Source organism: Cupressus sempervirens, chromosome 7, assembly GCF_028749045.1.
Source record: "Cupressus sempervirens isolate cs-2001-9-10 chromosome 7, ASM2874904v1, whole genome shotgun sequence".
Classification (NCBI taxonomy): Eukaryota; Viridiplantae; Streptophyta; class Pinopsida; order Cupressales; family Cupressaceae; genus Cupressus; species Cupressus sempervirens.
In genome coordinates this window covers 589,890,014-589,900,924 of record NC_143124.1, presented here as the reverse complement: position 1 = coordinate 589,900,924, position 10,911 = coordinate 589,890,014, and positions in this window count along the sequence as shown.

Genomic DNA, 10,911 nt, shown 5'->3' with positions numbered 1-10,911 from the left:
AAAATTTTCAAATCAAGGAAAGGAAAAAGGCATAAAATCAAGCCTCCAATGGTAAAAACTTGGCAATTCAAGCCCCTTGGATAGGTCCATGATGAAAACCTAGTAAATAGGCACCAAGTGTACTACAGATCTTCCATTATCTATTATCAACACACACCCCTTTTATCACCCCTCCATATCCTACTACTCACCCACTTTTCCAAAGCTGTTCCCTATCATTATTCGCCATACTTCACAAACATCATCCTCTAGCACTTTACACTATGTAAAACCTTGTCTCATTTATAGCATCCCATGTACCCTACCACTGTACTCTCCTAGATCTACCATATCACATGCCTTTTATCCTTACCATATGTAGCATATACTACCCATGTAACATGTGTCTCATACCCCCTACACTAACCCATGTCTCCCATATACTGTACCTATATGAATATAGCAGTATATGGACCCCTGTACATAAATTGTACTTTACATAAACCCACCTCAACAAAACCATGTATTCTGACAATGCTATCTCCTCATCCTAAGCTTTCCCCCATCATGCATTTACCTACTATATTTTGATATCCAATCTCGAGTTCCCATGTCCTTAACTAGTTTCACTTGTACATACTATCTAGGTCTTGTTTGCAACTCGTTAGTAGCTCGTCAGTTGATCTCTTTGGCAAACATTTCCTTTTTCACTTTGCAGAATCTTTTTGTTTCTCCTTTTGGTTGATTGTTTCCATGTACCTTTTGTTGTTTCCTCCTCAAGATCACCATGATCATTTCATATCATGGTGTGTTTTGACTGGAGCATCTAAGGAGGTTGGTTTTGATCACAGTCTTTCACTGATTGAGAGTCAGTTGATATTATCCTTGCATATTTCAAACATGTTTTCATCTTTCGATAAAACATGATGCACTTAGGTAATCTCGTTTGTTTGTGGATCATCCAGCATTGTTCCAACACTGATCTCTCTGAGACTCATGTGTGATGCTGGGGCAATCCTTGCATGCCTATTTGAGTCAGTCCTATGGAATTTTTGGGAAAAGGCCTTGACGTTCTTAGTAACCTTGGCAGATCCCTAACAAATCCTATATCAAATTAAGTGTTTACACTACATAGTGGTACTTCCTCATGAAGTACCCCATGCTCAAAGTTTCCCCTACATCTCATTTTTTTAGAAACCCTGGTATCCTCCTCCTTGTCATCACCCCTCTCCCTTGAACTATCACTTTTTACATCCTCAGAATCATTTAATTCAAAGCCTCATGCATGCAATATTATCTCATGATGTGATCCCTATCATAAATTACTATCCTAGCTCTCAAAATCTCTTCTATCCTCTTAGCTATGAGTTTGTTGGTTACTCTTTTTCCAACATTATTCTCCTTAGAGTCAATATCTCCTATGATCACTTTCCATATCATAGAATGCTATCATAAGTCCAAACATTGGTTATCTTATTCCACCATAATTGTTTGTCTTGCATCTCTTAACAATCTCATATGTTATCTTATCATCACTTGTATCCTTTAACATATCATGACATATCATTATGCTCGATCTTTTTATGCTATTCTCGCAAGACTATCATAAATCATAGATGTACCTTTTAGTTTGTGTTCTTTAGCGTATCATAAATTCACTATTAGGGTTCATTTTAGCATAGTCATTCATCATTAGATTATGGTTCATTTTAGCATAGTCATTCATCATTAGATTGTGCTTATTTTTTAGCATTATCATCCTTTCTCATCAGGTTAGGTTTCATTTTAGCATTAACAAGTTGTCCTTCATTTTGTTTATTTTCATTTTATTTTATCAATTTATTTGTTTTAATCTTTGATCTATTTTTAGTTTGTGTTAACATATCCTCAGTATCATAACATTATTTTCATTTTTCGTATCATAAATCTATTGTTTATCCTTTAGTTGGTGATTTATTTTACATTTATAGTTTGTATTTATCATCATACAACATTATATCAAATACTTTCCAAAGCAATCAATTTTTCGGGACCACATCACATCTATCATAGAGCAACATCACATCATCAGCATCATATCAAAAGTCTATCATACTATAGGAAATCTCATCATCATCACATCTACAACATCATAAAGAAAATCATGTCATCAAGGATCACATCACATCTATGATATCATGGATTAAAAACACATCATATCTACACTATCATAGCTAAAATCACATCACAATGAGTTTATATCCTATACAAAATTGTCATCAAAAATCACATTCTGCATCACAAACTATCAACATAATTGTAAGCAACATAGCATATGTCATCTTGCATCACCAATCGTCAGCAATATCTGCAAAACATCACTATCTATCCATCATGTATCAAAACACTATATGTAACATCACGAGTCCATAACACATATAACATCAGAATCATCATATCTATATATCAATGAAAGAATGAAAGAATAATAGTCCATCAATGTCCAGCTGTCCATATCATACAAATGAGTCTAAGCCTACAAAAAAATCTCCATATATCCCAAAAAATGGCCGCTCTGCACAAAATAATCATCATATGACAAAAATCTAGCCTATCATTGGTCACTGCTCTACCTCCCTCTCTGCCCCTGGTGTTGCTAGTGGTGGAGGTGATGGCCTCATCAATCCCCCTCCTATCTTGGAGCTCTTTGCCTCATCCCTCCCCATCCCTGTATCTTGCCTTTGGCTATGTCTTGTCCTGTGACTATGCCCTATGTGTTGAGACCCGCCTATCCTCTATGAACCCCCAATGCTCCATCCACTATCCCCTCCACCTCACATCCCTATATGTCTCCCTACTATACCTGACCGAGTCGGTCGCCTATAATGCTCAATCTGGGATGTTGGCACCACTACATGATACCTGCCTTGATAAAATCTAGCCCTCTCCCTTAGATCCTCCACGTCAGCCCACAGTCTCCTCAGCTCATCCAAGCCCCCTCCCACTGCTACCTGTGCTTTCAATGTCACCACCTCCACCACCAGTGCATCCAACCTCCCCTGCAATGCCTGCCTCTCCAAGCTCACCACCTCTAGCCTACCCTCTGTCCACCCTAGCTCCATCTACAGTCTATCCACCTCAAGCCCTGCCCTATCCACCTACCCATGCGCTACATCCCGCTCCTATCTGAACTGATCACACTCTATCTGGAGCTGATCTTGCTCTTGCTGTGTATCCTAGAGTAGCTGGCTAACAGCCTCATGAGCCTGCTGTAAGGAGGCATAATGTCCTGCCAATCTATCATCTCCTCCTTGGGTAGACAATCCCCCTACATCTCCTCCTGCTAGCCTCTGCGACCCCTGCTCCTCTGCCCCCTGCTCTCCTCCTCTCTCAGGCACCTCCTACTGCTCCTTCGCTCTCCTCTCTAGCTGGGCTCCCCTCTCCTCAACCCTCCTCCTTTGCCAAGCTGGCTCCTCCTCCTGGGCAATCATTTCCACCCACTGTTGTAATCCTCTGGCCACATATCGCCCTTGTCAGGCTGCCCAGGCTAGCTTGCTTGCCACCTTCGCCACCCTCATCCCTTGTGCTCTACCTATCAACCTTGGCCGCACCCATGTGTCTTGATACTCTTGAGTAGAGCCCACATATACTAACCCCCCAAACCACACCCACTATTGTGGCTCTAACTCTAGCCATGCTCTCAATAGCCTGTCGCATTGTAGGGATGGCTCGTACACTGAAACTAACTCATGTCTAACCCGATGATACCAATGTGGCTCTCTTAGAGCCACCTGTCACCACCTAAACTATTGGAGTATGACAACTACTCTCCCTAAGCCCATAGTCTTAGGCTCATATATGGCCTCCACACCACTACTACTATCTCATCAATGGCCACCCTCTAGTAATCTACTGAATTAGTATGATGGTATGTCAGGGGCTTGGCCCAACTGTATGCCATTGGATCCTTCACCTATCTGTCTCTCCACCCCAGTGGCCTCAGCATGGAAATGTGCTCCAAAGCCCACACCTATAACAATGTAGGGAACCCAATGCTCCTCCCCTGTCGACCACCACCCTGGTACACTATCTAGTGGAGGTCTTGGTACAACTCGACCAACATCAGAGAACCCCATGCCATTGGGCACCCCGCATCCACTATCTACATCACTATTGGAATCAATGCCAGTGTTACTCTTGTACCACCTGCATTTGGGGCAATGTACCTTGAAACTAGCCCTAACACATAAAAATAGATCCTCCTCTCCACCGCCACCTGATCTAAATGCTCGTCCAATGCAAACTATCCCTGCCGAATCTTGTACTCAACTCCTGGCCCCATCAATCTCTGAATGGTCATATCCATTGTCATCTCTCTCATCACCATGACTTGCGTCCCCCATAGCAGCAATCTATATATCTGATACACATCCTCCAATGTCATCGTCATCTCCCCCGTCGGTAGATGGAATGTCACCATCTCACTATGCCATCTCTCACACAGTGTTATGACCATCACCATGTAAGTCCAAGTATGGGGCAACCTTGCCAAGTACCCCACTCTGATTGCCTCAATCCTTGCCTAGTTTGTTGGTGTCAGCATCCCTCCTGCACACAGCACTACTACTGACCGCTCCCGTGATACTAACGCATCTAGCGATCAATGCCCAACCACAAAACCAATTAGATATCAGTCTTTCTATATCAGTTTTTCATCCTCCATCCCTCTCTTTACCCATCCCAACCTTTTTTTTAGCCTTTTGTTTCCCCAACCGCATTCCTGTGAACTCGCATTCCCACAATGCTCCCAAACCTATGTTCCTGCCGGCTTATCTTCTCACAAGTTTGCTTCTTTCCCTTTCCTCATTTTATTGTTTAATCTAGTGATTCTGTGGCCACATTCCTACCAAATTATCTTCTCATGGGATCGCACCTATTTGACCCTTTTCACCTCCCCTTTGACTTGCGTTCTCACAAATGCTTCCCCGCCAAACTCCCATCTGGCATTCCCGCCGAACTATATTCCAACAAAAATGCACCTTTGCCTGCCCTCCCCTCTTCTCATCCCATGCTAGTGGGATCGCATTCCCACTCCCTAACTCACGTTCCTTTTCATGGGAATATGATCCCGCCTGTGTTCCCACACTCCCGTAGAAACTCCTACCCCGAGATCGTGATCCTACTCAAAATATTTGCTACCCCTCTTAGATGTCTGGGACTAAGCTACTATCGCAAGATTGCGATCTTGCTAATCTTGCTCGTGTTCCCATCAGACCTGTGCCTATGGGATTGCATTTTTTCTTTCATAGGAATGCAATAAAATTTACACAAAGCAAAATCAAGACAAGGTTTTCAGCCCTACCGATCGATCTAGTGTCCCCTGTACTCGAACTCATCGCACAATGTCTGCCCGATGCTCTGGTCGCCCACGGCCCGCCATCATAATCTCCAATGCAGAGCTCCTCACAGCAATATCTCTTCATCCGTCTGAGCACAAATGAACTTTCTTGGCCCCCTTTTGACCCCTTATAGCCCCCCCCCCGCCCAGTGCCCTGACTACTCCTCTTGATCCCCTCCCTTCAAAAACATTCCCATTTCCTTGTTCATCTTTTGTTTGTTTTTTTTGTACTTATGGGTTACCCAATATCGATTCTATGCTACTTCCTCTAGGATTCATGTGTGATTGTGCGGCAATCCTTGCATGTTTGTTTTGTATCTATTTGTCAGTCCTCTGGACCGTTGGTAAAAAGGCCTTGCTATTCTTGGTAACCTTGGCAATTAACCCACAGTCCTATAGCAAATGCTCAACTACATGGTGGTCCTTCTCTTTAAAGTATCCCCCTGCTCAACCCGCTTCAATGGTTTCCCTCCATCTCCATAATCCCCTCATCCTTCTCCCTATCCTCAATTCCTTTTACAACACTCCACTCCTTCATCCTCCCCACCCCCCACTCCTGGAACTTCTTAAGCTTGCTTCCTTTTTGTGCATCTACTTCTCCTTTATCATTCTCCCATAGTGAGAGTTTGAGCTAATTCAGTGCCTTCTCTTTGTCACTCTGAGTCTCCTTGCTTCTCTTGAATTCTTGTATTTTTCAAGAAGTCATCGAGCCTCATCTTCTCTCTCCGCTGCCTTCTTGAGGGGGCATCTCTAAGTCTAGTCTCTTCTCTTCTTATCCGAGACTGGAGCAACCTTATTGTTAAAACATCTTCCTCATGTCGTCTCTATTTGAACTTATTTGAAATAGTGATGTCTCAGCACTATGTCAAAGAGGGACAAAATGTAGACACCTAAATTTGATTACACCGCTTTAGTAATCCTATTTAGCTATCTCTAAAGGCATCATTAATTAAATTTCTATTTAATTAAACCTTTGCCATCCTCTAGCTGATTAATTTAATTAATCATCTATAGTCCTAATTGATAAATCAAATAACCTATTATTTTTCAATTAATCCTATTCTCCTATCTAATTCCAAAAACCTCATTTTATTAAATAAATCTATTTTATTAATAAAGCTCTCAAATCTAATAGCCCCTAACCTATCCTAAATTCTCCATTTAGTCTAATCCACCCATCCACCCATACTAACCTAGCTTAGCCACTAACTCACCCACCCTCATGAATGCCATCAACTTGTACATCTCTAACATCCTTAATCTAATCCTAACCCAAGCCTAATCCCCCACCTAACCTTGTCACATTCCCTAAGCAAGCTTAAGACTTTTCTAAGCCAAGCAAAGTCAACAATCTCAACTCCCCCCAATGCTCTTACAAAGCCATAAATGGCTCTTACATCCTCACTCATGACTCTTACATCCTCAACCACCCTCGTCAAGCCTTTGACCAACCCTTATCCTATCCTCTCACACCCATCCTCCTTGTAACAAGTGTCACCTCCCTATTGGTGCTAAACAAGCATAATCCATGTGCTACCCTTTGAGTGCATCCTAGCCCTCCCTCACCATCTTGCCATCCTTGCATCTTACCCCTCCATCCCTCAAGCCTCTTGCCTATAAATTAAACCCTCTCCCTTCACTAAAATCATTCATCCTCCATGCAAAGTTATAATGCTATTTTGAGAGCTCATAAACTACCAAAATACCATTATAATGGCAAAATCACTTCATGACTCCATTGTTGAAACCTTGTTTCACTCACTCCACCCATCCATTTGAAGTTTGAAGCATAACTTGTGAGCATACATTCCTACAATCAAGGAAAAATCCATTGCATCATTGTGTTATCCCATTAGGAGCCTACCATTCTTGGTTTGCTTCCTTTTGTAGTGATAACCCTTGGTCCTATCTTAAGTGTTAGCTTGCTTAGTATTGTTGATGCTTCCATTTAATAGTTAGTATTCAATTTACACTACTAATCTAGGTGACACACCGACTACCTAATGAACTCAATAAGCTCAAAAACATTCCACTAGGCCTATATTGACTCAAACACCCTATTCTAAGGCCTCTTGGTCCCATTGAGCCACTTGGTTTATAAACACACCAAAGTGCTAATGGGCCTTACATACATGAGCCTTTATTACAAAACATGGGCCACCTAGTAAGGTATGGACCAAACCTTTATTCCAACATCCTAACTATTTGAATTCTCCCTTTCATGGAGTGGCAAGGTGTCCTGCATCATAGGTACTTGTTCTCCTGCCTCATAGATACTTGTTCCCCTACCTCATTGGTTAGGTGCCCTGCACCAGAACTGCTTCATGGAAATAGATCCTACACCATCTAGTCCAATATCAGAAATGATGTTTTGGAAAATGTACCTATTCAAGTTCTATTTCATCCCTTGAAATACTTTAAAAATCTATTTCTTCAAATAAATTTTCCTTTTCTGGTTATGTCTGAGCCCTTGATTTTCCATTCATAAGGTAGACTAATGTTGAGCTGCCTACAATCTTAGTTTGCAAAGGAACATTAACCAAAAGTATACTTCAATGTCATACTAACAAGGGATAGTTAATTGACAACTTGTCACTTGAACAACCTACATGACTATTGTAATTGGAAAAAATTAAACTTTGATAAAATTACATAAGTAGTGATAAGGACTTCAGATATTGTCTAGTTTAAACCTCTAGGGAACCACATGAAAGACATGTAGCATAATCATTGGCCACATGTTGTTTTGAAGTACCAGCTATTGCATCATGGTGTTGTGCAACTACCATTGCTTCTTCCAAAGAATAGGTGTTAGGTTGTCTCTTATTTCTACTCACTAGAAACTCTAACTGCTTTGCTGTCTACAGAGATTACTTTACAAATATATTCACAAAATGAAGGTACATTGTCTAGAATGAATGATTTTCCAAAAATTTGATGTTATTAATAAGATAAATGGAAAGAAAATCTTGGGGATGTGAGGAAAAAACATTTTTGCTAGTCAATTTCTTCAATTTGATTATATCCATAAGTATGCATATGTATTTGCATCTAAAATCTATTCCAGGAAAATATACAAGAGTTTCTAAGCTTCATTATTCAAGAATGAGTTGTATCTTTAATCCAATAGTTGTTTGGATATTATTGACTACACCTTTCATAGTCTTTGGTATTTTCTTCTTCTCTGTTATTATAATTTACATTTTTTCTAAGCAGCAAATTAATTGGTCATATTAACAAAGTGTGACTGGTGGCATCTCTCTATCATTCAATTCATTTGGTGTTTGCTTTAATTGTCATGATTTTTTAGTTGATAGACCAATAGAGAGCAGTACTGCTGAAGCTAATCCATTTCCTGGAGCAGTTCATGAGATTAGTACTGGTTCATATGAAGGGACATTATTGCTGAATAAGAAAACTATGTTTCCATTAAAAGAACGAAAGCTTCCAAGTTCTTTAAAATTGTTTTTATTTAAAGTGTAAATTTAATTTATTTTTACATTACTCATTTTGGATTAATAAATCCTTTATGTTTTTGTAGGTAATGTTTTCTTTGAACATTTTTTTCATATGACATTGAAACTATTCAGACCCACCATACATAAAAGGTATGTAGTTTCATATCATTGCTACATAATTTTTCTTTTCTTCCATTTATTGTAATATATTAAAGTTATTGATCTAACAATCTATTTGTTTTTAAAAAGGTGGAATTTACAAGCTATGGAATTAAAAAATCAGCTGATTGCATCTTTTGACGAGAAATTTGGAAAAAACATTTTTCACAATGGCCTACTTCTCAAAAGAGCAGCAAAGCATATAAAGACTGTGAGGGATCAATATAGAAGGGATCTTGAGGATAAACCAAAGTAAAACTATCCTCCTATGATTCCACCAATGGAGTGGAATGAAATAATAGAAGATGCAAAGGAGAAAAGGCTATGTGAAGATAGAGATAATGAAGTAGCACAGGGCAAAAAGAGGTATGTCATGATAGTATTAAGTACATTTTAATCATGCACTAATTATTGATATTTGTAAATATATAATCTAAGATGTTTGAAATTGTTCATAGATTACAGGACACATCCGTGGCTACAAAAGCAAGACTAGAAAAGTTTGGCCAACACAAACTTGGCTCCGGTGGCTATATGAATCTCCAGTCTCGACTTGTAAGTAGGAGCAATGAAATTTCATATTTATTTTTAATATAATGTTGCAAAAAATTTTGTTTAGTGAAACCATACATACAAAAATGATGATATTAAGCAAAAAATATAGGGCACAGAATTTAGTGTGGAGGTCACAAATGAAGATAGAAAACTTGCCTTGAAGGAAGGCTATAAAGTTGTGGCTACATGCCTATGTGAAGAATCTGTAACCCTTGGCAAAGAATCTAGTGCACAAAATGATATCTCACAAGTAAATTGGTCAGATGAAAAGTAAATGAAATTGAATAGTTCAAAAGATTCTTTTTTGGTATTAGTTTTGAATCAAAATTGACTACATAACAATGTGCATAACATTTTATTGCAGCCTTCATATCCTACCACAGAACCTGCTTGTGACGAAGGCCATAATGTGCATTATAGTGGTGGAGATATTAATTTTCTATTGGAAATTAATTATGCAATTATGAATAACATTTAACATCTTCAATTGCAATTTGATGTGTATCCTTTTTTTGAATATTTTAGAGCATGTTGAACATCATGCCGAACAAGTGGAGCATGTTCCAAGTGTTCAACATGTTGACGTGGCAATGGATCAAAATGTTAATGTACATGATGTGGCATTTTCAAGTAAGAAAAATGCATGTTATGTTGTACTAGTACTTAATTATATACTTGTAACAGTTAAAAAAAGAAAAGGAGTATGCTAATTTATCCCATTCACTTGTTCTTGCAACAGAGCCCCCTTTAGTGCAGCAGCCTCTTGCTCCTCCAAAGAGAAGGAGCCATCATAATTTGACATTACACATGCTAGAAGAGGAGGAGAATGATGTAGATATGAATGCTCCTATGAGCACTTTTATTAAGAGAGCTCAGAAAAAGAAAAAAATGATGTTTTAAAAATCTTCTTTGATAAACCTTGTTGGATAATGAAAGAACTTTGTTTTAAGTAATTATGTATGAATGATGTGTATTAATATTGACTTTTATTTTATGTTAATGAATATTGTTATGTCTTAATGAAGTTTTGATTAGTATTGTGTACTAATGAATTTTATATCATATTAATGAATGTTATGTGATTGCATTGATTGAATGTTATAGTATATAAATGGATGAATAAATGAATGAAATATGTAATTAGGTGATAATGAGTACTTTAGATTGATGTTAGGGGGATGGGGGTGAGGCCACATGAGTTTCCACCTTCATGTGGTTGGCCTTGTTAAGTAAAGAATATTATAGTATTCTTGAAACCAAGTGAAGCTCAAACTAACATAAAATGGCCACTTTGCATGTGGTAGGTCTAAAATGGTCCATGACTATTGCTTCCCATAACATGAATTTGTGAAATACATTCTGATATCACCAATTTGAACACTT